This window comes from Mauremys reevesii, linkage group 24, assembly GCF_016161935.1.
Source record: "Mauremys reevesii isolate NIE-2019 linkage group 24, ASM1616193v1, whole genome shotgun sequence".
Lineage (NCBI taxonomy): Eukaryota > Metazoa > Chordata > Testudines > Geoemydidae > Mauremys > Mauremys reevesii.
In genome coordinates, this window is record NC_052646.1 from 19,493,281 (window position 1) to 19,510,993 (window position 17,713).

The following is a 17,713-nucleotide window of genomic DNA, read 5'->3' on the forward strand; positions in this document are numbered from 1 at the left end:
CCTACAACATCCAAACCCAGATCCACTGTCACCGTTAGCGCCAGTGGGCAAGAGAGCAGGGGTTAGAAGAGCTGGGCAGAAAACATTTTTCCCATGCCACAAATTTTTGAAACTTTTGAAAAATTGTCCCATCCTGAATTGGAGCCAAATCTTGAAATCTCGACATTTTCATGAACCAAAAACCAAAAATCAGTTCAGGGCAATCATGGATTCCAAGGCCAGAAGGCACCATTGTGATAATCTAGTCTGACCTTTACAACACAGGCCAGAGAACATCCCCAAATCCCAGCCTGCTACCAAAATTGCCCATGGTGGAGAATCCACCCTCATCAAAACTCTCCATTCTGATCATTTCTAAATGTGGCATTTTCAATTCCACCTGATTTTTATTTCTTTTTACAAATGATAATTAGCTTAATATTTTCCCAAACAAAAAAAGCTGTCAATGAATCAGCTGTTTTAGACATGAAACCATCTTGTCAAAAGTTTCCTGACCAGCTCTGGAGATAAGTAGAGTGAGACAGGATGAAAACCCCACTCCCTTCTTCCCCTTGCAGAGGGGGTGGGGCATTCTCTTTCCTGGGGGGCGAGATTTCCCTGTTTGTCTCCTGTAGGAGTGGAGCTGCTTCCTCCCTGTCTCCCCTCACCCACACTCTGGGAGGGACCCGGGGCTGAGCTGGAGGGATCTGAGCCTTTCCTTACCCAGGTCTCAGAGGGACGTCTCTCCGCGGATCCCCAGAGCCGCTCTCCTACCGTGGCCCCGGCAGCTTGCACTCTGGCCAGGCTGGGAAACTTGAAGGGGTCATGGGAAGGGGAAGGAGGAGAAAGGGGTTGGGTCTGGGGCTGCAGACTCAGATCTGGAGAAGCCTCAGCATTTTCATTTCCTCTGGTGATTTGTTGCTAGCAAAGGGAGCAGACAGCTCAGTCAGGACTGCCCTGTGCTCCCCTCTCTGGTATTGTTCTAAGTTCCCTGTTTACTTTTTATCATGCCCCCCCATCCCACTTGGACCCCACTCCCCTCCCAGAAGGAGGGAGAGAACCCAGAAGTCCCAGCTCCCACCCTCACCCCTGTTCTAACTCACTAGACCCCAGGAGTCCTGACCCTTTCTAGTTCCATCCCTGCTCCCTTTACACAACCTCAGGGGTGTGACGAAGTGGGGGATTTCCTGGTTTTTGACTTGTTTTTCCAGGGGGTTGCATGCAGAGGGGGTGGGACTTAGTGTCCCCAGGTGTTACTGGTTTAACGAGGTGAGGGGAGGGGGAGTTTGTTGTTACAGAGGACCAGCGATGGAACTTGGGACCCCGGCCAATGGCTTGGAGGACGGATACCCCAGCGACTGGTGACCTGGCGACCTGGTGACCCGGAGGCCCAGCTCAGGATTCACAGCCGGTTCCAGGCCATGGGAGGGCAATGGGCTGTAAAGAGAGGACCCCAGTGACCTAACCAGCCAGTTACAGCCAGAGAGGGACAGAAGACAGAAGAGGAGGCCCAGGAAACCCTGTTTACCTGTATAGAAGACAATGGACAGAGGAGGGGCTTGGGGCCGGTGAGATCAGATGCCCAGCTGGGAAGCAGAGGGTGTGACGTTGCAGTCCATGGCTGTGGCTACACTTAGCGCTTCAAAGCGCTGCCGCGGCAGTGCTTTGAAGCGCTAAGTGTAGTCAAAGCACCAGCTCTCCCAGCGCTGTCCGTACTCCACCTCCCTGTGGGGAATAACGTACAGCGCCGCAATTTGCAGCGCTGGAGAGGGTACGTTTTCACACCCTGCTGCAGCGCTGCAAATTTGTAAGTGTAGCCAAGCCCTATATGGTTTTATTAAAACAGGATAATGAGTGAATATAATGTAACTGGAATATGTTCCGTGCGAAAGGTCTCTTGTAAGGGATCATTACAAAGCTTATAATCTACTGAGTGTGATCATCCAGTTTGTATTAATGTACCATGGTTGTGTCTGAAACTAGAAATGTAACTCTGAGGGCCTCTTGTCATTATGCAAAGTGTGGGCCATTAATGGTGGTTTGGAATCTTGATGACTCCCATTAATCAGGACAATTGACTGCAGATGGTTCTGTTTTACCTGAAAGTCTCCCTGTTTACCGGTGTGCTGGCAAGTGGGCAATGAAGTCTTGCAGGGACATGTGATCATGTCACCTGAACTGGAATCCATCTTTAACCTGGTGCTTTTCCATTGAGAAGGGGGAGGGGGGTGGGAACCCAGAGAGGGACAAAGGATTCCCACCTTATGCAAAAGATATATAAGGGGATGGAACTGCACAAAGGGGAAGGAGCTGTCATGAGGAATCCCCTAGCTACCACCTGAGCTGGAACAAGAGCTATACCAGGGGAAAGGATTGTGCCCAGGCCTGGAAGGTTTCCAGTCTGAGGAAAAAACTTACTGAAGCATCTCTGAGGGTGAGATTATCTGTATTCAGTTTGATCAGACATAGGTTTGTGCATTTTATTTTATTTTGCTTGGTGACTTACTTTGTTTTACTGGAACCAGTTAAATCCTACTTTCTGTGTTTAATAAAATCACTTTTTATTTATTAATTAACCCAGAGTATGTATTAATACCTGGGGGGGGGAAACAGCTGTGCATCTCTCTGTCAGTGTTACAGAGGGCAAACAATTTATGAGTTCACCCTGCATAAGCTTTATACAGGGTAAAACAGATTTCTTTGGGTTTAGACCCCATTGGGAGTTGGGCATCTGAGTGTTAGAGACAAGCACACTTCTGTGAGCTGCTTTCAGGTAAACCTGCAGCTTTAGGGCAGGTAATTCATACCCTGGGTCTGTGTTGGAGCAGACGGGAGTGTCTGGCTCAGCAGGACAGGGTGCTGGGGCCCCGAGCTGGCAGGGAAAGCAGGGGCAGAAGTAGTCTTGGCACATCGGGTGGCAACTCCCAGGAGGGTGGTCTGTGATCGGAGAGATCTTCTAGTCCATCCCCTGCTCTGAGGCAGCACCAAGTAAATCTAGACCGTCCCTGATGAGGGGTTGTCTGACCTGTTCTTAAAAACCTCCCAGGACAAGGATTCCACAACCTCCCTTGGAAACCCATTCCAGGCCTTTGGAGTTAGAAAGTTTTTCCAAATAGCTAACCTAAATCTCCCTTGCTGCAGATTAAGCCCATTCCTGCTTGTTTTACCCTCAGTGGGCATGGAGAACAATTAATCACCGTCCTCTTTATATTAACCTTGGATATATCTGAGGACGCTTACGTCCCTTCTCTGCTCTAGACTAAACATGCCCAGTTCTTTCAGCCTTGCCTCATATGTCATATTGATCATTTTTCAGTTGGAAAATCCTGTTTGGTGGACATCAAAAGATGTTGCTGAAACAAGCTGTAGACTAGCGGACTCACCCCTGCGGCGCCTCCTGCTGGTGACTTCCGGGAATTAGCTCGATTCCAGCGCCGGAGCGCCCTCTGCAGGCCGGTGATCTGCCTGTCCTCTGGCCCCCATGTCCCTCCCAGGACCCTGGTGCCCTGTCAGCTGGGGTGCTGCCCCCTGGCAGTAACCCCTTTCTCTTTGGGTCTCCCCTCCCTGGGGAACCCCCACCCACTAGCCCCACCTTGCTTCAGTTTTGGCTACTGCCCAGTCTCCGTCTAGCCCCCACACCCTGGGGCAGGCTGCAGTATCAGCCACTCAGCACTGGCAAGGAGGGTTTGGACCTGCTGCCTTGGCCTACCCCTGGGCTGCCCTCTGCAACCCCCAGTACCTGTTAGCCCAATGCTAGGCCGCAGCCTGGGGCTTTCCAGGCTGGAGCTCCCCAGCTCCTCTGCCTTCCCCCAGCCCTGCTTCACCCAGGTACCCTGTGTCCAGCTCCCTGCAGCCAGGCCCTTCTCCCTCTACAGGCAGAGGGAGACTGTTTGGGCTCCTGGCTCCCAGCCTCTTATAGGTGCCAGCTGGGCCTGATTGGGACCTGGCCACAGTTGGGCCTGCTTCCCCAATCAGCCCAGGCTTCTTGCCCCACCCCCAGCCTCTCCTGGGCTGTTTTAAGCCCCAAAGGGCAGGAGCAGGGGACCACCCTGCTACACAAGCCAATTTCAACTTAAGTTCATTTGGGGAAAATATCAGCGTGGAACATTCAGAGAGATATATTCCAATTTTTCTGACCTTTTTGGAACAGAACATTTTGATTGTTGAAATGACTCCATGCATTTAATTGAGTATTTTTTTTAAAAGTCAAGATCAGGATGAAACATTTTGATTAACTCAAAGTGACTTTTTTAAATTTCATTTCAGAGGGAGATTTTGCATTTTGTTGTTGTTGTTGTTGTTGTTCTTGGTCCACTTTGGAATGGGAAAAAAATAAAAACCACTGGAAATTTCCCCCAAAATGGAAACTCCAGTTCTTGCACAGCACTGCTCATAAACATTTATTAACATTCACAAAGCCCCTGTGTGGAAGAGAATTGAAAACCCATTTTGCTAAGATATACAAGGCCATTATAAAGTCTATTGTGGAAGCCCAGGGCTGTGTAGGCCACACTGAGGGGGAGGAGGAAGGTAAAGATGAAGTCGGCCACGGCCAGCTTGAGAATCCAGATGGCATTGACCATCCCTTCATCCGGAAGCCGGTGATGAAGATGACCAGCCCGTTGCCCATCACCCCCAGCACGAAGGAGATGCGATAGATCACCATGGAGACCACATGCATGCTCCTAAAGAGAGCTTGCTTCTGGGTCACGGTGTCATGGTCATAGACATAGTCTTAGCCTGCATTGTAATAGGACATGGTGGGGGTATCCAAGAGGGGTGCAGGGAGAGAGGTGCCCTTCACAGCCACAGAGATGCCTTACCTCTTTCTGTACCTGTAACACACCAACACAACTTGTCCATTAATTATCTCCCCTGGCAACCTCTCAACCAACCAGTGCTGTAGAGGGGATACCAGCCTTCGGATATCTGGAGGACAAAGGGAACAAGGGACACCGGTGTTTCGTTGCCTATTGACAACAAGGGAGGGAGGGATAGCTCAGTGGTTTGAGCATTGGCCTGCTAAACCCAGGGTTGTGAGTTCAATCTTTGAGGAGGCCATTTAGGGAACTAGAGTAAGATTATGTTTGGGGATTAGTCCTGCTTTGAGTAGGGGGTTGGACTAGATGACCTCCTGAGGTCCCTTCCAACCCTGATATTCTATGAAATGGCAGATCATTTGCACCCTGTGAGAAACCTGGACAAAGAGGATAGAGAAAGTGGGGGAAATATACTCTCCTGGCCCCTAAGCAGGAAATTTAACTTACGTGTCCTGTTCACTGGGTTAAACCAAACTTCAATGTTGGTCACTAATGTATAGAAAGGATGTGGAGAAAACTGATGTGAGCTCTGGTACAGGGGTTCTCAAACCGGGGGTTAGGACCCCTCAGGGGCTCATGAGGTTATTACATGGGGGGTCGCCAGCTGCCAGACTCCACCCTAAATCCCGCTTTGCCTCCAGCATTTACAATGGTGTTATAAGTGTTTTTAATTTATAAGGGAGGTCGCACTCAGAGGCTTGCTATTTGAAAGGGGTCACCAGTACAAAAGTTTGAGACCCACTGGCCTAGTAGGTTAAAGCAGGCGGGGCTGGGAGTCTGGACACTTGGGTTCGATTCCTGGTTCTGGGGTCTAGTCGTTGGCCAGGCTAGCCACGTCCATAGATTTGGCATGTTCCTTCTAAGGGCTGCATGCTCAAGTGAATAAGATTCTCATGCTTAGGACAGCTGTTTCCTATCCGAAACTCTGTCTCAGTTAACTGACCTGTGCGGGGAGAGAAGGGGCTGCCTCCAGAGCTTTTGGGGGGAAAAACATGGAGGCCTTGAGGTAAATGAGACACAGGGCTCAGGGGCCATCCCCCCCAGATGTCCCAACCCAAGGGCAGTAGAAATATAGACTCCACACCACTCCTGTCCCTTCCTCTTCTGCATGATACCCCTCTGGAACCAAGAATACCACCCAGGAGTCCTGACTGCCAGTGCCCACGACACCCCACTCCTGTTCCAGAGCCAGGGATAGAACCCAGGAGGCCTAGCACCCACCCTGTGCTGTCTCCTGCTCTAACCACTAGACCCCACTCCCCCTCCAGAGCCTGGGATAAAACCCAGCAGTCCTGGTGCCCAGCCTCATCTGCTCTGACCACTAAACCCCTCGGCCCTCCCAGAGCTGGTGATAGAACCAAGAGTCCTGGCTCTCAGGCCCCCTCCTCCCCACTGCTCTAACCACAAATGTTTGTGCATCTAACACACTAGATCCCACTCACTGATTTTCCTTCCCCAAATTTGCATTTTCCAGAAATTTGAAACCTTTTCTTTTCGTTCCTTTTCAGAACAATTTTTTCCCCAAATCCTGACATTTCCCATTCAATGAAAACTCTGGTTCCTGGTGAGTTCTACGTATAAGCTCCTCAGAACCCATGAGGAAGTTAATTAATTTCATCCACCAAGTAATTTTTGACAATATCTAATCTTCACAGGCAAGTACTGTGAGACTGATTGATCCAATCTCATGCCTGTGCATCCGGGCAGCGGGTTTCCCAGCTGCTTCTTAGCAAACATTATAAACTATGAGAGAAATTGTCTCACCGATGGCCCAGACCCTGCACCATTCCTCAGGGTCTTCATCACCCAAAGAGAGACACGAATCCTAGAATGATAGACATGTTGGACTGGAAGGGACCTCGCTGGTCATCTAGTCCAGTCCCCAGCACTGAGACAGGACTAAGGGGATGTCTACACTTACCAGGGATCGATGCTGCAACGATCAATCTACCGGGGGTCGATTTAGCAGGTCTAGTGAAATTGACCGCAGATCGCTCGCCCTTTGACTCCGGTACTCCACCGGAACAAGAAGCGTAAGGTAAGTCAACGGGAGAGTTTCTCATAGCATTATTCATGTAGCTGGAGTTGGGTAATTTAGGTTGACTTAACCCTGTAGTGTAGACCAGGCCTAAGTATTATCTAGACCATCCCTGACAGGTGTTTGTCTAACCTGGTCTTAAAAATCTCTGGTGATGGAGATTCCACCACCTTCTTAGGCAATTTATTCCAGAGCTTAACCACCTGGACAGTTAGGAAGTTTTTCCTAATGTCCAACCTGAATCTCCCTTGCTGTAATTTAAACCCGTTGCTTCTTGTCCTAGCCTCAGTGGTGAAGGAGAACAATTTATCACCTTCCTCTTTATAACAAGGTTTTACCTAATTGAAGCCTGTCATCATGTCCCCTCTCACTCTTCTCTTCTCCTGACTAAACAAACCCAGTTCTTTCAATCTTCCCTCATAGCTCAGGTTTTTTAGACCTTTCATCGTTTTTGTTGCTCTCCTCTGGACCTTCTCCAATTTGTCCACATCTTTCCTGAAATGTGGCGCCCGGTACAGTTGAGGCCTAATCAGTGCGGAGTAGATCAGAAGAATCATTTCTCGTGTCTTGCTTAGAATGCTCCTGCTAATACATCCCAGAAGGGATGTTTGTCAGAGGGTGGAGATGGATGGCAGGAGAGAGATCACTTGATCATTACCTGTTAGGTTCACTCCCTCTGGGGCACCTGGCATTGGCCACTGTCAGCAGACAAGTATCAGAGGGGTAGCCGTGTTAGTCTGCAACAAAGAATCCTGTGGCACCTTATAGACTAACAGACGTTTTGCAGCATGAGCTTTCATGGGTGAATACCCACTTCTTCGGATGCAAGAGACAGGATACTGGGCTGGACGGACCTTTGGTCTGACCCAGTACGGTCGTTCTTATGTTGCTTGTTCTGCAACAGTGTAACATATTTAGTGTCTCATGTTTCGTTTATGATCCACTCTGATCCCCAGATCCCTTTCCGCAGTAATTTCTCATTTTGTATTTGTGCAACGGTTTATTCCTTCCTAAGTGGAGTACTTTGCATTTGTCCTTCCTGATCTGCACCCTCTTTATTTCAGACCATTTTGAATTATAATCCTATCCTCCAAAGCGCTCACAACCTCTCCCAGCTTGGGATCATCAGCAAACTTTAGGAGCGTGCTCTCTATGCCGTTATCCAAATGCTTTATGAAGATATTGAACAGACCCAGACCTAGGCCAGATCCCTGCGGGACCCCTCTCGATATGTCCTTCAGCCGAACTGTGAATCATTGATAACGACTGTTGTTGACTCAACAACATCCAGAGCTCATCAAAAAGGACCCAGTGAGGATCAGTCAATATGTAGAAATTGTTTTCCTTCCATTTGTTTTTGATGAAGACACGTCATTCCATCCTGGGGAACTCCCCACTGTTTTCTGCGATGGAATCCACCCCTATGTTTTCAGAAGAAACGATTTTTGACACCAAGCTGTTTTTCCATTGGAAAGGCCAGTGCTTGCTGCTTTGGAAACTGTCAGTTGAGGGAGGAAATCCTGCCGGGCACTAAATTAAAATTGTCCCAGAAGCCCTCCCCTAACAACCATCAGCTCCTCTCCTCCACTGAACTAGTGACCAGATACACTGAGAAGAAAGCAAGAAAGTTAAGATGAGTGAAACACCAGAAGAGAAAGAAGAACCAATGAGACAGAGGGCACCACCTGCATGATGGGGCCCCCGATCTTGGGCAGGGGGTCTGAGCAGCACCCAGCACAAGGGGGCCCCGATCTCGAGCAGGGGGTCTGCGCAGCGCCCAGCACAAGGGGGCCCCGATCTCGGGCCGGGGGTCTGCGCAGCACCCAGCACAAGGGGGCCCCGATCTCGGGCCGGGGGTCTGCGCAGCACCCAGCACAAGGGGGCCCCGATCTCGAGCAGGGGGTCTGCGCAGCGCCCATCGCGAGGGGGCCCCGATCCCGGGCAGGGGGTCTGCGCAGCACCCAGCACAAGGGGGCCCCGATCTCGAGCAGGGGGTCTGCGCAGCGCCTCGCACGAGGGGGGCCGAATTTCAGGCAGGGGGTCTACGCAGCGCCCGGCGCGAGGGGGCCCCGATCCCGGGCAGGGGGTCTGCGCAGCGCCTGGCATGAGGGGGGCCCCAATCTCGGGCAGGGGGTCTGCGCAGCGCCTGGCGCGAGAGGGCCCCGATCTTGGGCAGGGGGTCACTACAGCACCTGGCACAAGGGGGCCCCAGTCAGCACCTTGCTCAATGAGGGGCTCTGATATTAGTCGGGGTCTGTGCAGCACCCAGCACAAGGCTGGGGCCTTGATCTCAGCTGTGCAGCTCTCACTCAGATCTGACCCAGCCGTTCATTAGTTTCTGTTTCTTCCTCACCTGTCTCTTGGGGCTGTGGCATCTCAGCGTTGATCCCCGACGTGGCGGCTGCAGCTCACATAGGTTGACTCTGTCTGGGGCCAGGAAGCTGGTTTTCTGTGGGTTTCTCTGGGGAGAGGCTCTGTGGGGCTCAGCGGAGGGGAAGGTGCAGTGGGGGGCTGGGGCTGCAAGCGTCTGCAAACCTCAGAGGCACCCAGCTCTGGCTGCTACCTGCTGAATGTCACGTTAACCCTCCCACCCCCACCCCCCCGACTCACCCCTGGACCTCAGCACCTCTCTCTGCACGGCAGCAGCCTCACGGTTCTCAGACACAGATGCTCCCATCCGGGGTGATCACGAGCCGACAGCAGGAGCTGACACAAAGCCACATCCCGGCACAGACCCAGGCCTGGGCCAGGACCAGGGCAAGTGGAGGGAGCAGAGGAATTACAGAGGGGTGGGAATGAAGTGGAGGCCGGTTCACATCAGACCATCCATCTGAGAAATGATTTGTAAAGCTGGGGATGGAACCGAGGAGTCTGACCCCTCAGCCCTGCCTGCTGCTCTAACCACTAGACCCCGCTCCCCTCCCAGAGCTGTGGATAGAACCCAGGAGTCCTGGCTCCCAATCCCTGCTGCTGTAACCACTAGACCCCGCTCCCCTCCCCGAGCTGTGGATAGAACCCAGGAGTCCTGGCTCCCAATCCCTGCTGCTGTAACCACTAGACCCCGCTCCCCTCCCCGAGCTGTGGCTAGAACCCAGGAGTTCTACATGGAGGCATGGCCAGGCAGCTCTGCGTGCTGCTCTGTCTGCAGGCACCACCCCTGCAGATCCCATTGGCCGCGGTTCCCAGCCAATGGGAGCTGCGGAGCCAGCACTTGAGGCGGGGGCAACATGCGGAGCCCCATGGTTGCCCTTCACGTAAGAGCTGGAGGGGGGACATGCCGATACTTCCGGGAGCCACGTGGAGCCACGGCAGGCAGGGAGCCTGACTTAGCCCTGCTGTGCCGCCATTTTAACGGCCCCGTGAACAGTGCTGACTGGAGCCGCCAGGGTCCCTTTTCAATCGGCTATTCTGGTTGAAAACTGGACACCTGGCAACCCAATTCTGAGCTGCGCCCAGGCCTTTGCACGTGTCTGGGCCAGGCTGACACAGGGAGGGGCAGGCGGCTGGTAGGGAGGTGACAGCTCCCACGGGGAGGTGAGAACATTGACAGGGAAGTGGTCAGGGCGTTGGTCCAGCTGCTCTGTGGTCTGTCCATCCGGGCAGCCGGCAGGAAAAGGGGGGGATGGGCCTTGCGTTCTCTTGAATAAAGAAACTGGCCCAACTGACTGTCACAGGGAGCCAGAACTCCTGGGTTCTATCCCCGGCTCTGGGAGGGAAATGGGTACGAGTGGGGTCATGCAATGGGGGCTGGGAGCCAGGACTCCTGGGTTCTATCCCCGGCTCTGGGAGGGAAATGGGGACGAGTGGGGTCACGCAATGGGGGCTGGGAACCAGGACTCCTGGGTTCTACCCCCAGCTCCCGGCTGCACTTCCCTCAAACTTCCCTAAGCTGAGGTGCATCCAGGCGGCTGTGCACGCTGCCCTCTCTGCAGGCACCACCCCCACAGCTCCCATTGACCATGGTTCCCAGCCAATGGGAGCTGCGGAGCCAACACTTGGGGCGGGGGCAACGTGCGGAGCCCCTGGCTGCCCCTATGTGTAGGAGCTGGAGGGGGGACATGCCGATGCTTCCGGGAGCTGCATGGAGCCACAGCGGGCAGGGAGCCTGCCTTAGCCCTGCTGTGCTGCCGACCAGACTTTTAACAACCCAGTGAGCCACCAGGGTCCCTTTTCAACCAGCTATTCTGGTCGAAAACCTGACACCTGGCAACCCTATTCTGAGCCAGGGCTGGCAGGGAGGTGACAGCTCCCACGGGGAGGTGAGAACATTGACAGGGAAGTGGTCAGGGCGTCGGTCCGGCTGCTCTGTGGTCTGTCCATCCGGGAAGCCAGCACGAAAAGGGTGGGGATGGGCCTTGCGTTCTCTTGAATAAAGAAACTGGCCCAACTGATGGTCGCTGGGAGCCAGGATTCCTGGGTTCTATCCCCGGCTCTGGGAGGGGAGGGGGGATGAGTGGGGTCACACAGTGGGGGCTGGGAGCCAGGACTCCTGGGTTCTATCTCCAGATCTGGGAGGGGAGTGGTGCCTAGTGATTAGAGTGGTGGGACTGGGGGTCAGGACTTCTGGGTTCCATCCCCAGCTTTACAAGTTGTTTCTCAGAGGGATGGGCTGATATGAACCGGCCTCCACTTCATTCTCTACCCTCAGCCACCCCTCTGTAATTCCTCTGCTCCCTCCACTTCTCCTGGTGTGAATGGGCCCGGGGCCATGCCGGGACATGGCCGTGTCTCCACACCTGCTCTCCGCTCATGGCTGCCCCGGATGGGAGCATCTGTATCTGAGAACCACGGGGCTGATTCCGTGCAGCGAGAGATGCTGGGGTTTCAGGGTGCGCCTGGGGACGACGACGTGACATTCAGCAGGTAGCACCCAGAGCCGGATACTTCTGAGGTTTGCAGATGCTATTAGCCCCAGCTCCCTCTGCACCTTCCCCTCTGCTGAGCCCCACAGAGAAACCCACAGAAGAGACGCCTCCCAGCCCGAGGCACAGTCAGTTTGCATGAGCTGTAGCTGCCACATCAGGGACTGAGTCTGAGACACCACAACCCTGAGAGAAACAAGTCAAGAAAGAACAGAAAGCTAATGAAAATTGGGCTAACTCTGACCTAGCACTGCACAGACCCCACCCGAGATCAGGGGCCCCCATTGTGCCAGGCGCTGCACAGACCCCAGCCGAGATCAGGCCCCACTGTCATGGGTGCTGCACAAAAGCACCATGAGAGACAGCCACCACCCCAAGGAGCTGTCAGCCTAAAGAGACAAGACAGTCAAAGAGGACATGGAAGGAAAGTTCTGTTCCTAAGGTCACCCAACTGGTTGGTGACGTAACGGCGATTAAAATCCAGCTCTCCCAGCTCCCAGAGCCCCGTCCCTGTCAACAGACCAGATGGTCACTCAATCTTGCCTCTGTTATCCCTGCGGTTTGGTGCTCCCTCTTGCGCCGCTTCTTCTTCCACTTCCGGTATTTGTGTCCTCTAAACTTCCTTCCTTCCTTCTGTGCCTGTCTGCTCCCCATTTCTAGGGAGCATGGGAAGGGGGGAGGCTCCTCCCACTGGGGGAGTAGCACATTGGTGATTTTAACTTAGTGGGAGTTTCCCAGTCCCCAAATTTCACAATGAAAAGATGCCGGATTCCCAGCTCTTCTGCTTTCCAAATGGGCTACTTCAGAATGGGTGGGAAACGTCCTTCAGAAATCCCACGGGGAAACCTTTGAAAAAGGAAGGTCGGGTCTTCACCAAGCCCTGATGGGAAGGAAATGACTGCGACATTGTGTTGATCTTTATTGGGGGGTTCACCAGCTTCAGCTGTTCACTCCCTCGGAGGGCTGGGGAACGGGAGAGAAGGCAGGAGGACGAGCCATAGGGACACCCAGATATCTGGCATGGCCCGATGCACTACTCTGATGTGGTGAACCCAGGTTCACTTAGTTACTTCTCTTATGAAAGCCGGCTCTTGGTGGAGGGAAAGGTGATGCCAAGTGCTGTTATTTATCAATTTCTGGTTGGGTTCCCAGTCCCATTAGCTTTCATCATCGCTGGCTACGTCGTTCTAGCTGCCAAGTTGAGGGGATTAAGCTGCTTGCTTACACCAGCACGTTCCACCTTGCCTTGGTCTTGACTTCTTTCCTTAGCTGGACCCTGTGCCATGTCTTCTACTTCCTTCAGCTCTTTGCTCAAGCATCACCTCTAGAGAAACGAGGCTCCTTAGCCAATGGCAGCATCTTTGCTTATGCTCTTTGAAGACCTGTCTGAATCCAGTGTTTTGCCTCTGATTGGGCCGGGAATTCAGAGCACAACGGAGACACCCCAACCAAATGGACGTCAGATTGGAATTGGAACCAGTGCAATAGGGGCGCGAATGGATTCCCCGGCGGAAAACGGAGAATTCGTTTAGTTGCTTGATGCTTTTGGTAGGAACGGATTTGCTGCAGGAAAACGGCCTTTTTGCAGAAATAAAAACAAATTCATTTTTCCCCTACATTAACCACTTGCTGCGTTGCAAGCGTTCATGATTTGTTTGTGACTCTCATGGTATTTGACTTAAAACCCCAGCTCCTAGAAATATTATAAGAGCATTTTAGCAGCTTGCATTAAGAAAATAAGGACGTTTCTAGTCCTTTTGGTGAAAAGCTCAAAGATGTGACCCAGAACGGAGCAGGACCAGAAGATACATAAAAAGAGCTCCGATTTATTACTATTTTTCCTAACTGCAAGATTTTTAAGCAAATCCCATTCCTTCTGGGGCCTGTCCCGTGGCTTTTGAACATCTGAGTTGGCCGTACTGCCCTTCTCAAATACTTGGAGGGAAACTGTAAACCAGAACATCTGATTTACCAGGGGATCTTTGTCTTTAGTTTTTTGGTCTCTCTTTGTTCCTTTGTCTCCACTAGAGCAGTTTGGAAAGTAGAATTTTTATTTTTATTCCACTGGGGGGCAGTCAGCTTCATAAAGTAGTGAAGAGTACAAAGAAAGCCAACTAGACTCCACTCCCCCCACAGAGCTGGGGGGAGAACCCAGGAGTCCTGGCTTCCAACCCCTCCTGCTCTATCCCACCAGACCCCACTTCCCTCCCAGAGCTGGGGATAGAACCCAGGAGTCCTGGCTCCCAGCCCCTCCTGTTCTAACCCACCGGACCCCACTTCCCTCCCAGAGCTGGGGATAGAACCCAGGAGTCCTGGCTTCCAGCCCCTCCTGCTCTAACCTACCGGACCCCACTTCCCTCCCAGAGCTGGGGATAGAACCCAGGAGTCCTGGCTTCCAGCCCCTCCTGCTCTAACCCACCGGACCCCACTTCCCTCCCAGAGCTGGGGATAGAACCCAGGAGTCCTGGCTTCCAGCCCCTCCTGCTCTAACCCACCGGACCCCACTTCCCTCCCAGAGCTGGGGATAGAACCCAGGAGTCCTGGCTTCCAGCCCCTCCTGCTCTAACCCACCGGACCCCACTTCCCTCCCAAAGCTGGGGATAGAACCCAGGGGTCACTATGGAGGGTTTGGGTGATTGATCGGCATTTTGGAATGAATGAGATTTCCATCAGGTAACGGCCTTTGAATGGAAATTGAATGTTTTGTATCACTAGTTAGGCTGCTTTTCTAAATGCCCCATGTGTTGTGAGGCCAACGTTGACAATTTCATCGAGTCGCAAAATTTTGAATGTTTCCCTTGAAGCCCCAGCACCTGCCAATTAGGCAGAAACAACAAGTCTCTAGCACTCAAGCTGTGAAGAAAAGGATCACAAACCAGACCCCCCCTTGCCTCTAAAGGCTAAGAAATGTGAGGGCAAGTTAAAAATATCTGCCAAACATACAGACTTTAACATAACCTTGTGAATTTTAGCCTGATCTCATGATGTTTTTCCACTTGACTTGTGGTTTTTGAATATTCAAAATGTCCCACTGTGTGTTTGTCAAAAAAAAATGATGAAAACTGTAAAGAAAAACATTTAGCCTGTTTATTTGATGGGGGGAGGTTACATTTTGGTTCTCTGTTTTGTCTTCGCTAGTGCTGGTCATAGAGCAGAAGTTTTGTTTCACATGAAAGTTCAGAATTAACTTTCATTGCACTCAGGGAGGGGAGGGGGTGTAGTAGTATAGTGGATTAGAGCAGGGGGGCAGCAACCCAGGACTCCTGGGTTCTATCCCCAGTTTGGGGAGGGGAGTGGGGTCTAGTGGTTATAGCAGGGGCGGGCTGGGGCCCAGGACTCCTCGGTTCTGACTCTAATGCTGGGAGGAGAATGGGGTCTAGTGGGTTAAAGCAGCGAGGTCATGATGAAAAGTAAACAAGGAACTGAGAATGATGTGGGATGAGAAGCCGTGTGACTCCTTTGTTAACAACAAATGACTTGGGAAAATGACAGTCCCAAGGCTGCTCAAAATCCCTCTCCTCCTTCCTCTTCCCATGACCCCGCCAAGCTTCCCAGCCTGGACAGAGCATCAGATGCCAGGGCCGTGAGGGGAGACCTGCTCTGGGGATCCATGGGTAAGGAAAGGCTCTGATCCCTCCCGTGGAAAGCCGGTCCTTCCCGACTCCCCTCCCCCAGCAGGGTCCCTCTAGTGAGGAGTCCCCCAATACCCCACCCTGCCCTCGATGGAGCCGGTGGATCCCCCCAGTGGCTGACGGGGCCGTGGCTCTGTAGAGGGTACGGTCGGGGTGGCACCTGGGCTGAGTCAGGGAAGATTCGGAACGGAACAATGGGCCATGGGGGAGTAGCTTCAGAGGGAACCTCGTGTCCCATTATCCCCACTACTACCCCCCCACCAGTGTGGAGACGCTGCCCCACATCCAGCTGCCCCAGCCCTGGAAGGGAGCTTTCCCACACAACCAACCCATCGCCCCTTCCCTATTCACAAGGCTGCACCCTACTTCAGCCTGTGGGGGTGTGGCCTGGGTTGGCTCCTCCCTCTCCTGCCCCCCTCCCCCGGCACTGGTCTAGTCAGAACTGGATTGGACCAGCTCCTGCCCTTTCATCTCTCAATATTCCACAGCCAATTATTGAGTGGCACTGACATGTGGCCAATCAGCACATGGCATGGCGTGGGGCAGCAGCTGCCAATCAACAGGCAGAGCGAGAGGGGAGGGGGAAGAAGAAGCCCCGCCCTTCTGAGAGAAAAGTGGGGAAGCCCCGCCCCCAGGGAAGAGAAAGCTCTGCCCACTCTGCAGGGGGAGGAATGGGGTGGGGGGTTCAGCCCATCTCACTACTTATCTGAAGAGCTGACATTTTTGGCAAGACTTTTTTGCCTGTCCAAAACCACCGATTTCTTCTAAATTGGATCTTTTCATGAGAATTCCACCGATCTCTTGGTTGAAAAACAATTTTTTGGCGGGGAGGAAGTTTTGAAATTCCAGACGAAAGAGTGATTCTTCCCAAACAGCCTTTTTGTTTTGGCAAATACAAGCTAAAAAAAAAATATTCAAAGGGGTGGGATTGAAACGCACCATTTTGAAGCGGGCAGAACGGAGGGTTTAGATGGGGGTGGAGTCTCTGCCACTGGCAAGTTTTAAAGTGAGTTGGGATATTTGTTATCTGCTCCTGTTCAGGCAGGAATTAAGTCAGGAAGAGTCCTATGACCTGTGTTATCCATGTGATCAAACTAGATTAGAGGTTCCCGGTCTGGGAGAGGCACCCCCTAGGTGGGCAGCGAGGAACAGAGAAGAGGATGGAGCCCATCATGAATGGACAGGAGTTCTCTTTGCCGTCCTCTTCAGTCTGGGATTCCTACTCAGCATGACAGACAACAGCTCAATCATCTTCATCGCCAGCTGGTGGCCACCGTCCGGATCTCAACCCAGCCATGGCCGACTTCATCTTCGCTTCATCTTCACCTCCTTCCTCTCCACAGAGAAGGCCTTCGTCATCCTCCTGGACCCCACCCCACTTGGACCCCCATCCACCCCACCTAGACAAGCCGCTCTGTCTCTCTTCTTCTCCTGTAACTTTCAGTGCCAGGTGCTCTGAGATGGTGGAGCTGTCCAGTGCTGAGAAACCTACCAGGCCTTCAGGAGCCCATGACTGAGACTTTGGCATCTGGTTACCAAGCTCTAGGGCTGCGCAAAGGGGCATTAAATAAGGGAGCAGGACACCAGGTTGGCTGAGACCATGGGCCTGATCTAGGTAGTCAGGGAGAGGGCAGGATACCAGGCTAGATGGGCCCATGACACTGATTTGGGGCAGAAGGGAGGGGGCGGGACACCGGGCTAGATGGGCCCATAGGGCTGATCCAGTGATGGTAGTTCTGTGTCCTGGCCCCTGTACAAGTCTGGGCCAGGCTGACACGGGCAGAGGGAGGTGGCTGGCAGAGAGTCAAGAGCTGCCATGGGGAGGTGGGAACATTGACAGGGCAGGAGTCAGGGCGTTGGTCCGGCTGCTCTGTGGTCTGTCAGTCTGTCCAGCCCAGAGCAGGAGGAGGATGGGCCTTGTGCTCTCTTCTAGCCACAGCCAGAGACTGGCCCTTCTGACTATCGCTGGGAGCCAGGATGCCTGGGTTCTCTCCCCAGCTCCAGGAATGGGAATAGCATCTAGTAGGTAGAGCAGGGGGGCTGGGAGCCAGGACTCCTGGGTTCTCTCCCCAGCTCCGGGAATGGGAATAGCATCTAGTAGGTAGAGCAGGGAGGCTGGGAGCCAGGACTCCTGGGTTCTCTCCCCAGCTCTGGGAGGGGAGTGGGGTCCAGTGAGTTTGACCTGGGTGTCCCTTGTGCATTAACTCCATTTGTACAGGAGTTAGTGCTCCCACCCGGGTTTTAAATCCCACCATTATGAAAGCTGAATGCATCTGGCAAACCAGAGGCAACAAAGAAGGATCTGGTTCGGCCTATTCTGGCACCTGGCCCCTAAGTGGCAGCAATTTGGAGCCATCAGACAGGATGCTGACACTGATCAAC